The sequence below is a fragment of the Girardinichthys multiradiatus genome, chromosome X, assembly GCF_021462225.1.
Source record: "Girardinichthys multiradiatus isolate DD_20200921_A chromosome X, DD_fGirMul_XY1, whole genome shotgun sequence".
NCBI classification, from domain to species: Eukaryota; Metazoa; Chordata; class Actinopteri; order Cyprinodontiformes; family Goodeidae; genus Girardinichthys; species Girardinichthys multiradiatus.
The window spans coordinates 22238310-22257258 of NC_061817.1; the positions used below are offsets into that span (position 1 = coordinate 22238310).

At 36.7% G+C, this 18949-nt stretch overlaps 1 long non-coding RNA gene across 1 annotated transcript; it reads right to left on the minus strand.

Annotated features, from left to right (window-relative positions):
- Window positions 1–6955: 6955 nt before the first annotated feature.
- Window positions 6956–7676, minus strand: LOC124862593. Its single transcript, XR_007036952.1, has 3 exons — window positions 7589–7676; window positions 7115–7196; window positions 6956–7039 (listed from the first exon to the last, which is right to left on the minus strand). It is a non-coding gene; the product is annotated as an uncharacterized LOC124862593 (long non-coding RNA).
- Between the last annotated feature and the right edge of the window lie 11273 nt (window positions 7677–18949).

Here is an 18949-nt window from a genome sequence, read left to right on the forward strand (position 1 = left end):
TGGTTGCAGTCCTAAGTGGCTTTATTGGAAAAGGTTTAACATTAAAATTAAACTGTGTGAAATTGTGAAGCTCCCAAATTTCCTATACAATAATATTAATAATATTAATAATAGTAAACCATTTTGTCCTCTGAGAGGCACTACAGAGGCTTAAGAAGTAGAACAAAGCTGCTTTTTTTCAACAATATATCAGAACATGCAATGCAGGAGCAAGTCTTGACTTGATTACCGTAATAAACACCTTAATCATGGTCACCTTTAACTTTGTGCTCTAAATGTGAACATTGGAATGCAATATATCTGGGAAACATTCAATAATTATCACTGGTTCTCTTTTACTTAAGTTTGTGAATCCATGTCTCTTTATAGCTGTCAATACAAAAAAATTGAAGCACTTTTAACTTCCTTGTCCTTTTGTTCTATGACAACAAATACAGAACTCATTCAAATTCACACGCATAGGAACAGCAGCACATAATTTTTATTGCTAAATTTATACAAAATTTTGTATGAATCAATATTTCCATGCAGCTTAGGTCACATTATAATCTGTTTATAAATATAGCCGAGGATATATATCTGTGAAAGCAGGACATATAACTTGCCTCTATTGCTTTTTTGTGCTGTGGCAGTCATACAGTATTCTAATTTACCTCTAAATATTTCGATCAACTCAGGTTCTTCAGGCAGCCACTTCTTTAGTTTGTCACGAACAAAATCATCCATGACCACGAGCAGAGACTGAAAGATAAACCATGTTTGAATGTGTCATTAGTGATGTCATTTTAAATGTGTATTGGTTCAATAAATAAGTTTTTAGATTTTTGATTAAATTAGAATGCTCACCTTGCAATGAAAAAAATTATGGCAGAAATAGTTCAGTCAGCAGGAAGAGAAGAGAAAAAATGTCCAACACTAATGAGTCAACGAGCTCTTTGACAAAGGTAAAGTAGATTCAGACACTTGCATAGAAAATGGCAGAAAGTGAAACAAGGAAATAATGAACAGGAGGGTGTGGCATATGAGGACTCAGGGAGAGAGAACGGGAAAGGTGAAAAGAGGAGTGGCAGGATATCAAACATCAGGACACTTCTAATAAAATGTTAGCGTTTAACCAATTAAATCAGTTTGAGAAAATGCATATATTTTATAATAGTTGATTAATCAGTATATTTTGTAAAAAAATAAAAATAAAACATAAAAAAAAAATGTAAGTTTAAAAACTTAAAGATGCACCAATAAAAGTTAGATAGTTAAATTCTACCTAATTCTAACTATTAAGGTGATTTGCTCATCTCATTTACCCTTGAATGTTGAAACCTAAGAACTCCGTTGTAATTAAGCCATAAAATGTAAGTGAAATAGTAATTAAGTTTTATTAATTTATGTCATATAGGCAATATTAAAACCTTCCCCTGACAACCAGAGCTAAGAGGAGCTATTGATTGGCAATGACTTTCTCAGAGTTAAGGTCGGTTCGCTACCAAGATTTTGCTGTTGCTAAACGATTTAAAACTAAAATACAAAAACATCTAGAACTACTGACTGAACCAGGATCTTCAGTTACGTTCTAATGAAAATGTTTGATGATTTCTCACCAAAATAAAGTAGTTGCATTTGATCATTATTGTATATTCAGAAACTAACATGTTTGATTAAAAATTAAATAATTTTGACAGCTGATTTCAGCTGATTAATCACCTCCAAAATTCCTTTTAATAGTCCAATGATCAACTATATAAGAAAAACTAATTTTTCTAAGAAGACAAGAGGTTTTAACTTTTAACATTTTTAACACTTTTAACAAAACTTTTAACATTTTAACACAAATAAAAGAGATTAAAGATACTGCAGAGGGCTTTATGAAATTCCTCATTTTAGATAAACAATCTAAAACAGATCAACAAATAGAACAGATCAATATAATATAAAATTATTATAGTTAATAAATTATTCTCGTTAGATCTGATTTTTCCTATTGCCAACAGAAATACTGTTACATTAGAGTCATTGTTGGCTGTTGGTGAAACAATTTAGAGCTGTTGTCTATTGGTAATTCAATGCTCGGAGCAGTATTTTTTGTCATTTAAAGCAGAAAACCTGCCTTTTAGACACAATATCCATTTAATCTGTTCAACATAAATTCAGTTATTTTCTAAATTATTTTCTTAATATTAAGATCTATTCTCTTCAGATGGGTGTGTTCCCTGCTGCTTTCATATCCGCCGTTCTTAAGCCCCAACTCAAGAGAAGTAACCTTGAGACCTCCATGCTTATTAATTAAAGTCCAATTTCTAACTTGCCTTTTTCAGGTAAAGCTTTAGAGAAGCTTGTTCTTTATCAATAAGAGTCTCATTTAAACTCTAACAGCATTCCAGAAAAATACTTTCCTGGATTCATATCCAATCATACTACAAGAAATGTGCTACTAAAAATTTACATGACCTCAGACATAATAGGGATCAAAATAAACATTTAGTATGTTTGTCTCAATAAATGCTTTGAGACCTGCATGAAGAGAAACCACTACCCTCTCTGTTTGGCACGCTATGGGAACCATTCAACAAAGCTATGAATAAACACACATGGAATTATGTAGTAGACAAAGTGTGAAATAACTCTAAACATTTTTATATTTTAGATTCTTCAAATAGTCTAAAATGGATTACTGCTTTGCTCTATTAGCATTCTCTCCATGAGCTTTATAAGGGGGTCACCTTCAAGAGTCTTGAAAAAACTTCCCAGAGGTTGATTGAGAGACGGCCATAGGTTAATATTTCAGTCATCACAGCAACGGGATCTACTTTAAGGACATTAAAATTTAATTCATATTTAAAGTTATGTTACAATTTTTTGTTTGCTACATAATTCAATATTTGGTTTGATGCATTCTGTGAGAATCTACGTACAATGTAAATTGTCATAACATAAAGAAAACCTTTAATTGAGAAGCTGTTTCTAAAACCTTTGACCGGTAGTATATTTGTAGTATATAGTATATTATGTTTAAATTTACATGGACATGCTGCTGTTCTTTCTCTTCTCATTCTCATCACCTTCATTTAATTGATGTAGCTATCTTTCTCATTTCTTCATCTGCTTATTATTAAGGTTAATTATAAGCCAGTATAAAATGTACTCTAAAAAGGAGTTTGAGTGACCACATGAACATCAAGCAGCTTTACAAAATTAGAGGCAGTGGTAATAAGACAACTAAAAAAACTAAAGATGCTCCAAAAAGGAAAACACCTTTTACTTTTGTCTCAATAAATGCTTTGAAACAAGCATGAAGAGAAACCACTACCGTCTCTGTTTGGCACGCTACGGGAACCATTCCCATACGTTATATCTGTATCCTGTTGGGACTTGTCTAGATTAATAATGATGAACTACTTCAACCTGCATTATCATCAGTCTTTCTGAATACTTTAAATAAAAACAAAACCATGAATAGTAAATGAAAAACTCATTAAGTAAATATCAAATGGAAAACGTTACGCAAATTTCATCGCAGAAGATGAGACCACAAAGATTTAAATAAAGACTGAAGGAAGAGTACTGTGGTGTGCCAAAGTGGTTTTTCTTTTGAAGTGATTTCACTGCTGGGGCTGTTTCATAACTGCTTGTAAGAACAAAAAAGTTAGTTAGTTAGATCCTTGTCATTCAGATATCTTCTGTTATACCTTCAAAGTGCAAGAACACAGCAACATCATATAAACCCAAAATGTCTTCTATTATGTTGGATCCTTATCTTGTGTTGTGAGTTTTGGATAAGCTGCAACAGAAAGGTAATTTCCTGTTATGAGTCTTGTCTCTGCCTCTAATACTTGTTTTTTCATTTGAAACAGAAACTTAAAGCTAGAAAAGTTTCTGATCATAGTGCCATCTTTCAGAAGTGTGCTGGCTCCCCTGCATTGCTTTTGGTGAATACCGTTGGCGACTGCAGGCTTCTTATTGCCCCTCAAAAAAGGGCAGATTCATGGAGTGAACAACTAATAGTTTACCTGTTGCCAGATTCTCCCACCTGAGCTGCGGATCTCTGTGGCACCTCCAGAGTCAACATGGGCCACTTGGCTGCTCCTCTAGCCTGATATGTCACATTAGGTGTACAGCCATGTCTTGGTAGGTTTGTTGTTTAGGCTTAGAGATTTTTCCTTTGAAGTGATTTCACTGCTGGGGCTGTTTCATAACTGCTTGTAAAAACAAAAAAGACTGCCTAGAATAGTTAGATCCTTGTCATTCATATTTCTTTTATCAGGGGTGAAAGTAGATTTAAATTCTTGCCGATACTCATGGGCAGAGCTAGAGGGGGAGCTGGGGAGGTACTGGGGGCATATATGCATGCATATATATATAATATGTGTGTGTCCAAGTCCAAGCTCAAACTAATTAAAATGTATCAATATTTTACTTTACTGTAGGCTGTCTGTATAAGGCAGAAAGCTGCCATGTATGAAACAATGATGAACCATTTTCTGATACTTAACTTTTCTTCTTCAGTTTCCGTCTTTTGTTTGAGCAAAGAAGTTATTGTTCTCTGCATTGTGGTCAAGTTTTGATTTCATTTAAATTACAAATTTGACAGTTTTTATTTAAAAGTCTGTAGATGGTAAGTGATTTATTGTTCGTCCTGTCCTAATGCAAGGGGCGTTTTTGCATGTCTGTGCACCACCTGTGTAAAATTTCCCAGGCTATTAAATCAAACGCACCAATCTCCTTGGCAACAGTTCTGTTTTGGAGGTAAGCGCGCATGCGCTCTCGTGTAGTGTATGTCAAATCTCTGGTCATACGCGCTGTTTTCGAGCTGTACTGTGTTGTAATTCAACAAAATAACATGAAGCACAACAAGTTTCTCTCCCTTTGTTTTTAACTGGGGTATTTAGCAGCGAGCAGACGGACATTAAACGTAGCGGTGCTCGTTTTAAACGCTGGCCGTTCACAAAAGCCTCGAGCTCCGAGGGGAGAGAAGGAAAGCAAGAGCACTGAGACACCAGCATAGCTGAACATTTCAGAAACTATTTGAAATGAGGGGAAAAAAGCTATATTTATGTTTTAGACTGGCTTTTGGTAGCGGATCTAATCTTCTTTGTGTGCTTGTGAATTTTTGCAGCCATAACTGGTTCTGGATGACGGCTTCATAGCAGACAGCCGTTCTTCCCTCTTCCCGGTACTGTGTACCGGACCGTACCGGCTCACTTTCACCCCTGTCTTTTATACCTTCTAAGTGGAAGACCACAGCAACAACATAAAGACCAAACATTGCTTTTACTATGTTGGATCCTTATCTTGTATTGTGAAATTAGAAATTTCTGATCAGTGTTAGAGTTAGACACACTGATAAACTCAGAAAAGGTATGAAGACAAGAGAATCAAAGTTGTCTTTGGCTAGCCAGGGAGAGAAAGTCCGCCCCTAATCAATGATTTACTGTCCTCTCTGAGGAGCTGCACACCGAACCAGCCTTTTATTGATTAAAGGAAGAAAACACTCATGTTACAGCATCGTGGGTGTGACAACACAAAGTTTCACAAATACAAGTTCTACTTATTAAAACTGGTTCTATCCAGATACTGATACAGCTCACACGTCCACACCTGGCACTCAAGGACGCGAAGATTGGCTGGGGTGCGAACAGCCCTCTTCCCAGAACACCCACGCACACACACAAGTTCCTGCTCAGCCTGCTTAGCAATCACCCAAATGCAACTCTAAGACAAGATGACAATTCTGTTAATAGTTCATAAAATACTCAAATGTGAAAAGTATTCAAACCACTTTTATCAAAGTTCACCAAACTACATAAATGAAAATGTCTTTTAATGATAAATCATAAGGATAAAGAACCTTTTTAAACTAAGCAATGATAATTTATGAACAGATCTTCTAACACAGTGCCATCTTTCACAAGTGTGCTGGCTCCCCTGCATTTCATTTAGTGAATCTCAAATGTGACTTTAGGCTTTCTTGTTGCCCCTCCAAAAAGCCCAGATTCATGGAGTGAACAACTAATAGTTCACCTGTTGCCAGATTCTCCCACCTGAGCTGTGGATCTCTGTGGCACCTCCAGAGTTACCATGTGCCTCTTGGCTGCTCCCCTTGCTCAGTCTGCCAGTTTAGGTGGACGGCCATGTCATGGTAGGTTTGTTGTTTTGCCCAACTCTCTCCATTTTTAAATAATGGACTAAACAGCTCCCAGTGAGTTAATCAAAGCATGAAATATTGTTTTCTAACAAATTTCAGCTTTAAACGTTTCCACAACATTATCCCTGCTGTGTTCCTTGCTCTTTATGATGTTTTTTTGTTATTAAAAATTATCTACCAAAACTCTGAGGCCTCCACAGAACAGCTGTATTTGTACTAAGAATACATTACATAGGTGGACTCAACCAATTTAGAAACCTTTGAAGGCAACTGGTTGCCCTATATTTTTTAGGGGTGTCAGAGTATAAAGGGGTGAATACACATGTAATACCACACTTTCACTTTTATTTTTAAATAACCATGTATAATTTACCTTCCACCTCACAACTGTGCTTTGTGTTGATGTATCACAAAGATCCCAATAATATTCTGAGGATTAAAAATTTTACTTCTAAAGTGACAAAATGTGAATACCTTTAAGGTGTGAATATTTTAGTACTTTACAGTATTTGTTATGTTTTGCGATTGATTAACAATGTAAATTTGGGTGAGGAATAGTTGATTACTTCATTCAGAACAGATTTAAAATGGCTATAATCCAAAGATCAAGAAATAACAAAGTAACAAACTAGGATTACATCATTTAATAGTTTTTTTTCTTCCTACTGACGTTTTTAATCTTAAAGGTCTATAGATGCAGCACGTTATGATGATGAATCCCTCCAACAAGTGCAGCTGTTGAACAGAAACCCACACATAGAACTGAAGGTTTGGTAGCAATAAGCAGCAAAAAAGCCATTTATTGATTATGTTCTTTACCTTAGAAATGTTTCCTGTTTTAGCTGCTTTCCTGCAGCTTATTGTAAAGTTCCTGGACCATCTTGAGCTCTGCTGAAACATCTAAGAACACAGTATTAATTAGGTTTTCCTGTGGAAAAACTATTTAAAATTTTATTATAAGATCTGACACTTTACCTGGGATTGAGTGTTCATCAGTCTTGAGTGAGAGCTCAATAGATTCCTTCATGGTATTCTCCAGCCTATACAATACTTCTATCTGATTTGGGATAAAAACCTTTATCACTTGATTCAAAGTGAAACGTTTTTTCATGATAAACTGACACATGGGATTGTCGTCGTAGTTTGCTGGAACCTTCTTTCCAAGCAGCTTAGTGAAGCGTAGGAGTATTTTTACTAAGAGATCAAGATTTGTACATAACTATATTATCTCTATCATATGAAGAATTTATCTCCACTGATCAACTGATTGTATAAGCATGGGATGATTCCTCAAGACAAGTAAGAAGTGAGAAGAAACAGAAACAAGAAACAGAAGGAGTTTTTCACAGCATTATATGGATCAATGTATGGATATGGTAGCAGAGTGCAGAGTACTGATATAATAATAATAATTTATGTTTCACTTTTAGTATATTAAAAGTAACAAACCATCAAGTTGCCCAGTTGTTTCTTCATGGCATCTTTAGCACTTTCAAACATGTTGTTCTTTGATCCATGAACATGTTTCTCTATAGTTACCCTCATGTTCTGCAGTGTACCTTCTCCTGTAAATACTGCAGCTTCTGGAAAACAGAACAATGAAGTGTTAGGTGTTAAGAAACAATAATAAAGAATATTTGTGTGCCAGTTTAATGATTTTAATTCATTATAATTGTCTTACTTTTATACCAGTCTTGCATAGTTTCCTCAGCTGTCTTTGTTAGACACTTGTAGATATTTGTATATACTTTTCCCCAGGTTTGCATGAGAAATATAAAAACAATCTTATACTTAACACCAATGAATGATTCATAAAATGTTAGCCCATCAGAAGTTACATTTATATATGTATTTACCTATTAGATCTTTTGTTTTGAAATCTCAGTTTTAGCCATTCAAATTATTTTTTCATTATTTTACAATGTTGTACTTTCTCATTAATTACTTCTGACTTGAGAAAAACCAGCTGCAGTTTAACATTTTTGTACGTCTGCTTCAGTCCTTCAGTGCCAAGTGAAAACATATTGATCACTCCATTGAATGGACCACATTGTCCTTCATTTCTGAAACATTTTAACATTTTAAAGTCATTCATGATGTCAGAATACCCCCGACGTTGTTGTGCACTGGTCAAAGAATTTTCATGTGTTAGAATGGTCCAGTCAAAGTCTGGAGCCAAATCTAACTAAAGAATCTGTGTCAAGTCCTGAAAACTGTTCTTCATAGATGCTCTTCATCAAATCTAGCTGAGCTTGAGGTGTTTTGCAAACAAAGAGCTAAATATTCACTGTCTAGATGTTCAAAACTGATAGATGAACTGGAACAGATTTGCTGCTATATTTGCAGTGAAAGGTGGTTCTACAAAATATTGCCTCAAGGGGGGTGAACACAAATGCACACTACACTTTCAGATTTTTAATTTAAAAAAAAAAATATATATAATGCTTCTATTCATTTAACCTCAGAAAAAATGTGTTTTCCTTTATTGTCTTAGTTTGTCTCTTTAAAATTTGCAGTCGTAACACACAAAAAAAATAAAGAAAAGTTCAAGGAGTAGAAATACTTTTCAATTCAATTCAGTTCAATTCAATTCAATTTTAAATTATATAGCTCCAACACATGTCATCTCAAAGCACTTTACAAAGTTAGTTCAATTGAATCTTACAGATTTCAAGTCAGGTAAATACATTCCAATTAATCCTAACCATCAAACAGTGCAATCTGATTAACTTTATTATTCAAATTGATTAAAAGGTTTTCCATCTATGGAAACCCAGCAGATTGCATCGAGAGAACAGAGCAGAGACAGAAAAAGAACACAGAAGCACTGATCCAGGAGTACTTTCTATGGTAAGGAAAAGTAAAATGTTAATGGATGTAGCTCCTTTAGTGGTTTCTTCTTGGGAGAAAGAAAAACAGATAAAAGTTTTCAAGTTTAGAGAATGAAAGAGAGCACATAGAGTTAGTCGCAGTAACAGCTTAGTCAGTAGCTATCTCTAGGAGAAAAATAGGGTTAAACATTAAAAGATAGAGCCAAGTGTATCATCAATAGATGGTGAGCATTAAACGTTGTTGGCAGCAGAGGTTTGGATGATGAAGGGGAAAGAAACACAATTATTTCCCTCCACTGTGTTTTTCTGTGATAATGAGGAAATTAACAGTGGAACAGATTGTTTAAAGGTTGTTACAGCATTGTCTGATAATGATCTAATATAATGATCTACTTTTGCAAAGCATTGTTTTAAAAAGGTCTTTTGTGTTTTTTAAAAGCTCTTATGGAAAGGTTTTTCTGAATTCCTCATCAATGCTGTTATTCAAAGAGGAAGTGACATGTTGAGGTTAATTTCTTTCCCATTTTTGGGTTTGCAAATGTTGCCATTTTCTACTGCGTTTTTCAGTTGCCTATGATAACCCCGGCCATTCTTTCTCTAAGGAAGTCACATAAAAAACAAGAATTAATATAATCTAATACAAAAAGCAACAAAAAAAAAATAGAATACATTCACATGCCGCTCTGGAATTCACACTTTTTCACAAGACTGTGAAACAAATTAACTCATCTGTGTGATGAGTCCTCGATCTGGGCTAGGTGCATTAATACACACACACACACACACACATACACATATATATATATCAGAATCAGAATCAGAATCAGAAAAGCTTTATTGCCAAGTACGTTTTTGGACATACAAGGAATTTGTTTTGGCGTAGTCAGTGCAATACAATACAAATTAAACAGTATAAACATATCTACAATATAATATAAATATATGTGCACAGTTTTAAGTGAGTGATATATATATATATATATATATACACTGCTCAAAAAAATAAAGGGAACACTTAAACAACACAATATAACTCCAAGTAAATCAAACTTCTGTAAAATCAAACTGTCCACTTAGGAAGCAACACTGATTGACAATCAATTTCACAGATGTTGTGCAAATGGAATAGACAACAGGAGGAAATCTTTGGTGATTAGCAAGAAACACTCAATAAAGGAGTGGTTCTGCAGGTGGGGACCACAGACCACTTCTCAGTACCTATGCTTTCTGGCTGATGTTTTGGTCACTTTTGAATGTTGGTGGTGCTTTCACACTCGTGGTAACATGAGACGGACTCTACAACCCACACAAGTGGCTCAGGTAGTGCAGTTCATCCAGGATGGCACATCAATGCAAGCTGTGGCAAGAAGGTTTGCTGTGTCTGTCAGCGTAGTGTCCAGAGCCTGGAGGCGCTACCAGGAGACAGGCCAGTACACCAGGAGACGTGGACGAGGCCGTAGGAGGGCAACAACCCAGCAGCAGGACCGCTATTTCTGCCTTTGTGCAAGGAGGAACAGGAGGAGCACTGCCAGAGCCCTGCAAAACGACCTCTAGCAGGCCACAAGTGTGCATATGTCTGCACAAACGGTTAGAAACCGACTCCATGAGGATGGTATGAGGGGCTGACGTCCACAAATGGGGGTTGTGCTCACAGCCCAACAATGTACAGGACGCTTGGCATTTGCCAGAGAACAAAGGATTGGCAAATTCACCACTGGCGCCCTGTGCTCTTCACAGATGAAAGCAGGTTCACACTGAGTACATGTGACAGACGTGACAGTCTGGAGACACCGTAGAGAGTGATCTGCTCCCTGCAACATCCTTTAGCATGACCGTTTTGGCAGTGGGTCAGTAATGGTGTGGGGTGGCATTTCTTTGGAGGGCCGCACAGCCCTCGATGTGCTCGCCAGAGGTAGCCTGACTGCCATTAGGTACCGAGATGAGATTCTCAGACCCCTTGTGGGACCATATGCTGGTGTGGTTGGCCCTGGGTTCCTCCTAATGCAGGACAATGCTAGACCTCATGTGGCTGGAGTGTCAGCAGTTCCTGCAAGATGAAGACATTGAAGCTATGGACTGGCCCGCCCCTTCCCCAGATCTGAATCCGATTGAGCACATCTTGGACATCATGTCTCGCTCCATCCACCAACGTCACGTTGCACCACAGACTGTCCAGGAGTTGGTGGATGCTTTAGTCCAGGTCTGGGAGAAGATCCCTCAGGAGACCATCCAGCGTCTCATCAGGAGCATGCCCAGGCGTTGTAGGGAGGTCATACAGACACGTGGAGGCCACACACAATACTGAGCCTCATTTTGACTTGTTTTAAGGACATTACATCAAAGTTGGATCAGCCTGTAGTGTGTTTTTCCACTTTAATTTTGTGTGTGACTCCAAATCCAGGCCTCCATTGGTTAATAAATTTGATTTCCATTGATGATTTTTGTGTGTTTTTGTTGTCAGGACATCCAACTTTGTGGAGAACAAAGTATTCAATGAGAATATTTCATTCAGTCTCAATAAATGCTTCAAGATTTGCATGCAGAGACACCACTAGTCTCTCTGGGAACAATTCACATAAGTTATATTTGTTTCCTAGTGAGTCTTGTCTAGCTTAGTAAAGGTAAGTTGCTACAACTGGTATTATCATTATTCTGTCTGAATACTAAGCACAATTTTCTTAGCAAAAAAATGAAACCACAAAGATTCAAATGAAAAACATACGAACAGTCCTGTTGTCTGTCAAAGGGGCTTTTCCTTTAAGGTGATTTCATTGCAGGAGCTGTTTTATAACTCATTGTATTAAAAAACAAAACACCTTCAAATTGCCAGACCAGCACCATTATGAAGACCTAAAATGTCTTTTACTATGTTGGATCCTCTCTTGGTTGTATTGTGAGTTTCTTTTAAGCTGCAGCAGAAAGGAAATTTGAGTCTGGTCTCTACCTCTATTACTTGTTTTTCCAGGTGTGGTGAAACTGTTAAACAACCCACTGAGCACCAGATTTCATTTCAACAATGGAACAACACATAGACTCCAATAGACACAAATTAATGTTTCTGTATCCAGCTGACAGACAGAGTTAAGAAATTTAACAGCAGATGGCTCCTGTACATAAAAATATCATATCATTTCATATCATGATCCCTAAAGCTTGCTGACTGTATTACCCAGAAGGTCAAGATTTTAAGCCCTGTGTCAGACACACTCTGCAAGCTCACTCTCATGCATTCAGAACAGCAAGTTACCAGGAGTATGAAGCAGCCAAGTACAGTTTTTGTAGAACTGTCAAAGATGCAAAATTGGCATAAAGGCAATGGATGGAGGACCATTAATATACGGTTGGTGCCGGTCACAGGAACATTTTGCCCAGTAAAGCAACTGACACAAAATACTTTTCTGCATGGATCTTCAAGGTGTTTTCACATCAGTTTTTAACCTGTTCCTCTCACAACTTACAGTTCAACCTGCTTTAAACTCACCAGCATCATTTCTGTCCCGAGAATGACTACAGACCAGTGGGAATCACACCAGTCATAATGAAGTTATTAGGGTTTGTGGTGCTGGCCTATAGCCAGAAGAATATATCTGTGTCACTCGATTCCCTTCAGTCAGAATATTGCTCACACAGGAGTACAGAAAATGCAAATTCTTCAGCCAAAAAGACAATTAGTGACAAGTTATTTTTAAACTACAGTTCAGATTTTCACACTCACCAACAAAGCGGATGGACGTAATCATACTCTCCGCAAATTGTTGTACGTTCTGCCTGACTGATGACATCTTGTGAGGATGGGATGCAAGATATCAAACACTGTGACCCACACTGGTAACCCTCAAGGCTGTGCCCTCAGCCAAGATGACAAGCTGAATCTTAATTTCTAACCAGCAATAATTCTAGCATCTACCGCACCATTTTTGTACCTTTGAAGTTAAGATACCACATTTGCACTTGTAGTACAGAAATAGCAGGATGTCCGTAAGGGAGATGAGGAACTGAGTTCAATTTTTTATTTGTTAGAGAAGTGCTTCTATAGGTGATGACAATTGTAAAGTAGTGTAGCTTAACAGTGTGCCTGTTGTGGTACAGTTAGATAACATTGCATGTCACTGTTTTTATTCCTTTGGTTGTAGACCACTATATATCCCAATTTTAGTCTGGAGGTCTAAGGGATAATGCAGACTTTGTTCAGACATTTGTTTCAGCCACAAACTGTTCAATAGAAGCTCCTGAGCAAAGTGTTCTCAGTAGGTGGAATATCATGGCAACTGATACAGCAGGAAATCCCATCATTTTGGGGCTTCTTAAGGATTTTAGTTTTGTTTGCATCACACAACCCTGCCCTAGGTATGAAAGTCATACTATAGTCTATCAAACAACAAAAAACCTGAAAATAATAACTGTTACTGATCCCCGTAGGGACTCCTAGGTTACGACTATAACAACAGAATACATGGTGTAAATGGTAGCTTTACAGTTTGGACTATGCATATACAGGTCCTTCTCAAAAAATTTAAATCACAAAATTTTAACGGTAATAAAATATGCCTATGTGAGCGAAAAGAAATGTATGCTATTCCTGATAATTGCCTGTTTCTAGCAGTAAGTTAAAGACAAATGTGAAATGAAATGTACAATTAAAATAAAATGTATTATCTAATTAAGCTTTGGTCCTTAAAAATCTTAGATTCAGTTAAACACTTTAAATTTATGTTAAAGCTGTGAAATAAGGATGAAAAAAAATACCAGTTCTATATTAGAGTGCAGTCTTTCAAATTTTATTGTTTAGTATGCCATATCAAGCATGTATATTCAGTTAAAATGTACACAGTGAAAAATAAATGGAAGATTACTAAAATATTAACTGTATGACACTGATGTAACACAAGAAAATATGTTCCCTAAAAAAACCTACCCGCATTTATTTATTTCTTTGATTGTTCCACATTTTTAATGAAAAGCTTCTGTTGAATAAATGCACTTTTAACGAAAGTCAAACTTGAAGAAATAAATTCATAAATTTATACATTAAAGTTTAATATATAAACGTAACACAGTGTATATCAACTCAGTTCAATGTTTTCATTACATGAACTAAATAAAAAACAAAAGTTAAAATTAAATATTCACTTAATCATTTCTCTATTATTCTGACTACAGAACAGAGAAAAGAAAGCAGAGTGATTGTCATTGTTTCCGTCTCACTTTCATCACATTTACATTCTACAATAAGTGTCTGACATGAAAATTACTACTGTAATCAGTAAAAAGGATATAAAGCTAAAATATTTATTTTAAACATTTTCTGTGTCTTAAACAAATTTTACACACAGCATAGTGGCAAATAATATTCTAGGAAACTTGGTTTGAAATGAGTGTGAACCACACATCTAGAAATAAATTGTGGCAAAGAACCAGCTGCAGATGCAGCATGCTCCATGATGATGAAACCCTGGATATAGAAAAGCTGTTGAATTGAAAGGTAATATATTTAAAAGATGTGGTAACAATGACCAAACAAGTTTACAAAAACATCATTTACAGATTATGTGCTCAAAAGACTTACCTATTTTAGCTGCTTTTTAGCAACTCATCATGGAGATTTTGGACCATTGTGAGTTCTGTTGAAACATCTAAAAACACAGTTTTAATTAGGTATTTCTGAGACTAGTATTTACAATTTTGACTTTTTTTGAAGGGCTGAAACTTTACCTGGAATTGAGGTGCCATCAGTCTTGAGTGAGAGCTCAATGGATTCCTTTATGGTATTCTCCAGTTTCTCCAAGATATCCATCTAATTTGGCAATAAATGCTTTATCACTTATCAGAGTAAAAAGCTGATTTAAAATTAACTCATGCATGTAAATGTAGTTATGGTTTCTAGAAAAATGTTTCCACATGGTTTAGCAAAGAAGCTTACTTAAAGGCTTATCTAACCATATCTTCTCTATCACAGCAAGACTTTATCTTGAATGTTTGTATTTGCCTGTTAATGAAAATGTTGTGCCTTCGTTTATGACCTGATACTCTGTTTGACCAGATAAAGGTAGTCAAACCCTCTTCTTGTTTTCCTATTGCAGGTTTAATTTATGGCATGGTTCAGGGCAGATGGCTCTGAGAAATGGCTCCTCAGGGCTGAAGTATAAAATGAGATTTATGCCACACTGTGCAGTGGGTGATCTCTACACACTGTTGCATTCTCCTTGCTGGAGCTGAGACTGGGGTACTGTTCCTTTGTTCCTTTAAAAAGGAACTGGCTCATAATAAATTCTTCGGGTTTGATTTATATGGCATGCTTTGGTATTCAGTTGTACAGGATACATGAAAAAATAAAGCTGCCCTCCATGATGTTGAGCCATTTTGTTGAAAGCTTGAGCCGTTCTAACTGCGCATGTGCTTTAAAAAGGGGACTGACAGAATAAACTGGTGTGACTTAAAGAACAACCGATGCACTCAGAAGTAGGATCATTCCTTGTATATGCTGATATAGTAACAGAGTTGAGAGTTGGATATGAGAGAAAAACATTTTTATATTCATTTTAATGTATTAAATGTAACACACCATCAAGCTGAGAAGCTGGCCTAACAAGACATATTTAGCCCTTTCAAACATGGTGTCCTTTGATTCATGGACGTGTCTCTCTATAGTTTTCCTCATGTTTTGCAATAAACCAGTTCCTGAAAATCCTGCTGCTTCTGCAAAATAGAATATTAAAGTGTGTTTTAAAACAAAATAACAAGGAATGTATGTGTGTAGTATTTTAATGACTTTATATCATATTAGCCAGTCTCACTGTCATAGCACGCTTGCATGATTTCCTCAACTTTCGTTGTTAGACTCTTTGTTAGGTATTATTTAGTCAACTCAGAGGTAAGAACGATACAGTCATAGTTACTTGCAGCAAGGGTAGCCCACTTTGCAGTGAAACTACAAAGTTTTTGACACCCTATCTCTTTATTTGTATGCACAGTTCAACAGACAGTTCAGACAGGGTGTGTATGTGTGTGAGACGGAAAGGAGGCTGGTTCTCACAGAGATAACAATGATCTCACACACACAGGGAGGAAGGCATAATGCAGGTGCCTTGCAACACAAAGTTTTTACATGAGTGATAACAAGTTTTTGCACCCATCCAACAGTCCCTCCTTTTATCACAAGTAAAAACATTTAATATAAAAACGAATAAAAAAATACTTTGTATGAGCAAAAACCCACGGACAGTAAACAGATTATATTTTGTGGGAAATACTCATACGGCCCCGCCGCCCTCGGCAACCATTAAAAGTTAAATGTTGATTAATACTTGAAATCATAAAAATAAAAGAATAATACTTGAAATCATAAAAATAAAAGAATAATATTTGAAAACATAAAAATAAAAGAATAATATTTGAAAACATAAAAATAAAAGAATAATATTTGAAAACATAAAAATAAAAGAATTTAAAAATCTGCCCTGTTTATGTCATCATTGTACTTTTTCTCATTTCACTTAAGCAACAACTTCTTTCAATTTTCTGCTGTAAGGTCATTTTATGAAATACAATGTATGAGTACACTCAGGCTTTTGATGTGATTTATTTACAACATGTCATCATAATCGTCCCCTTCATTTTCGTGCATTTCTACCTGGTTCAGTGTTGCATATGCCACCGTGACTGACTGAGTTACTATTCTTTGTACCATGCATTTGCAACATGGGATAATACATATTGACAGGAGACACAGAAGGCCCATGCACGCTATTACTGCAACTAAGAGAACCTTAAACAGATTTATCCATCCCCCTGTGAGCATCCAATCTAACCAAGAAGAGTTAGGATCTGGGTGGTCATGTGTCATGACATTTTGCAGATTCCGTAGGTTGTTTAATGCTCCCGTTATGTTTGCAGAGTGTATATTATCTGGGATATATGTGCAACAGGTGTTATTCAATAGAACACAAACACCCCCCGTTGATGCTGTTAGAATATCCAAAGCCATGCGGTTCTGAATTATCATGGCTCGCATAGCGCTCATTTCTGTGTTTTGACCCTCTTCTACTATTATGGAGTTATTTAGAAACAATCCAAATCGATAACTTAAAGTTTCCACGCGCAGCATTAATTTGCCCACACCTAACCAGGGTAAGAGAGATAATAATGTTTTATCATCTTTAGACCAAAGTTTAAATTCATCTGGGACATTTGTTCCCCAAATGAGGTCATGTGGTTTAACATCTATTTCCCTTTTTGATCTCCTATGTGGTATAACTATAGTCTGCTTACTAAGTACCACAGTGTGATCTGATGTGAAAACTGGGGCACATACACCATACCAACTGGGTGGAAGTACATAAGCGTTATTATCACATAACCATGCCACCCCTTCTATCCAGTATGTGCCGTTTCCGGGATTATCCCTGTAAGTGTAGAAGTAGTTACATTTCGTAGTATTCCCTACAAAATGAGTATAATTCCTTGTAATATTTTGTCTTATGCAGTGTCTATGGTTTCCGGGGTCTGTTACATATGCTTTGAATGGTTCTGATTTCCCTGTAATGTTGAGAGGTTGCCATTGTTTTCTGTCGCAAGTGCAGTTTTCTGGGTCACAACTGTAATTTAATCTCTGGTTACTGAAAGATTGGTCTGGCATAAGAAAGAACTTTTTATTTGTATATCCTATCAGGCCCATTGATATGAGATACTTGTCTCGGTGAGGTTCATAGCTTTGACATATATGGTGGGGCCTCGGGAATGCACGGGCATTATAGAACACACATAACAATCAGTTTTATTTTGAGTTTTAACTGTGTCATTCACATAACGATACCAGTAATTTTGCAGAAATGGGTTTGCGTCATGTCCTTCCGTCAGTGGTCTGAGATGGGTCCCGTCTGATGTCCATCTCTTCTGGTTCGGTATCACCTCCTGTGGATCCTGCTTTAGATAGAGAAAGAGTCCTGCTACCAGAATTAAGCTCAGGCTTATCAGTCCTGTCCACATGTTACAGAGAGCCATTTTATAATTGGGCGCAGATCAGCTGTTTTCTTCACCGGTTTGAGACGCTGGGCCATATGGGTCCTCCAACTCCTTTGAACCCGGACTTCCTTCTGCTACCCCGTCGGTTGATCTGGCTCCTGTAACGGCAAAACTGGCTTACAGTGGCTTTTATGGATCCAGGAAGGCCTCTCTGCTATTTTCAGAGCTGTGGGCGTTGTCAGGAGTATTTGAAACAGCCCTTTCCACCAAGGAGTGCTCCAATTCTTCCGGTGGAGTGTCTTAATCAGGACCAGGTCTCCAGGCCTCAGGTCATTCTGTGGGATAGGAGCAGAGATTATCGGCAGACCACTGGACATTTGTGTTTCTTTTGTCTGCAACATTTTATTCATCCACTCAGCTAATGAAGTTTCCTGTTGTGCTTTCTATATTTCATTCATGTCAGAGGGCAGAGAAAACGGTCTGCCATGTACTATTTCTTTGAGAATACAAATTCACATCAGCAACTTGGTGTCACGTGATCTCAGACTCAGAATATAGTGGGTGGAGTTATACAATGATGTACAGTAGGTGGCAAATGGAGTAAGACCAATTTGATTTGGAGTTATTCTCATCCATAATTAACCAGGGATAGGCATTCGGGCCATGGCCTCCCTGTTTCTTCCATTGTTTTCCTTAATCTTTAACTGAACCCCTAATGCTTTAGAACTTAGTTCTATTAATTTATTTACAAAATGAGTTCCATTATCTGACCTTATAATCTGTGGGATACCATATGTGGGGAAAAAATGTGTCACTAGGTTCATCTATCACAACTAAGCAATATTTCTTCCCCCGTGTTTGCAACAAATTATGCATGATCTGCAAAAATTCTTTGCATAGTCAGAAAAATTGATAGTGTAGCATTAATGCTTTACCAGATGTGACATATTCCCCCCTTGACACGTGGGTCTTCCCAATGTGTCACTGTAGCCGCTGTGTTGTATACATTTTTTGGGAG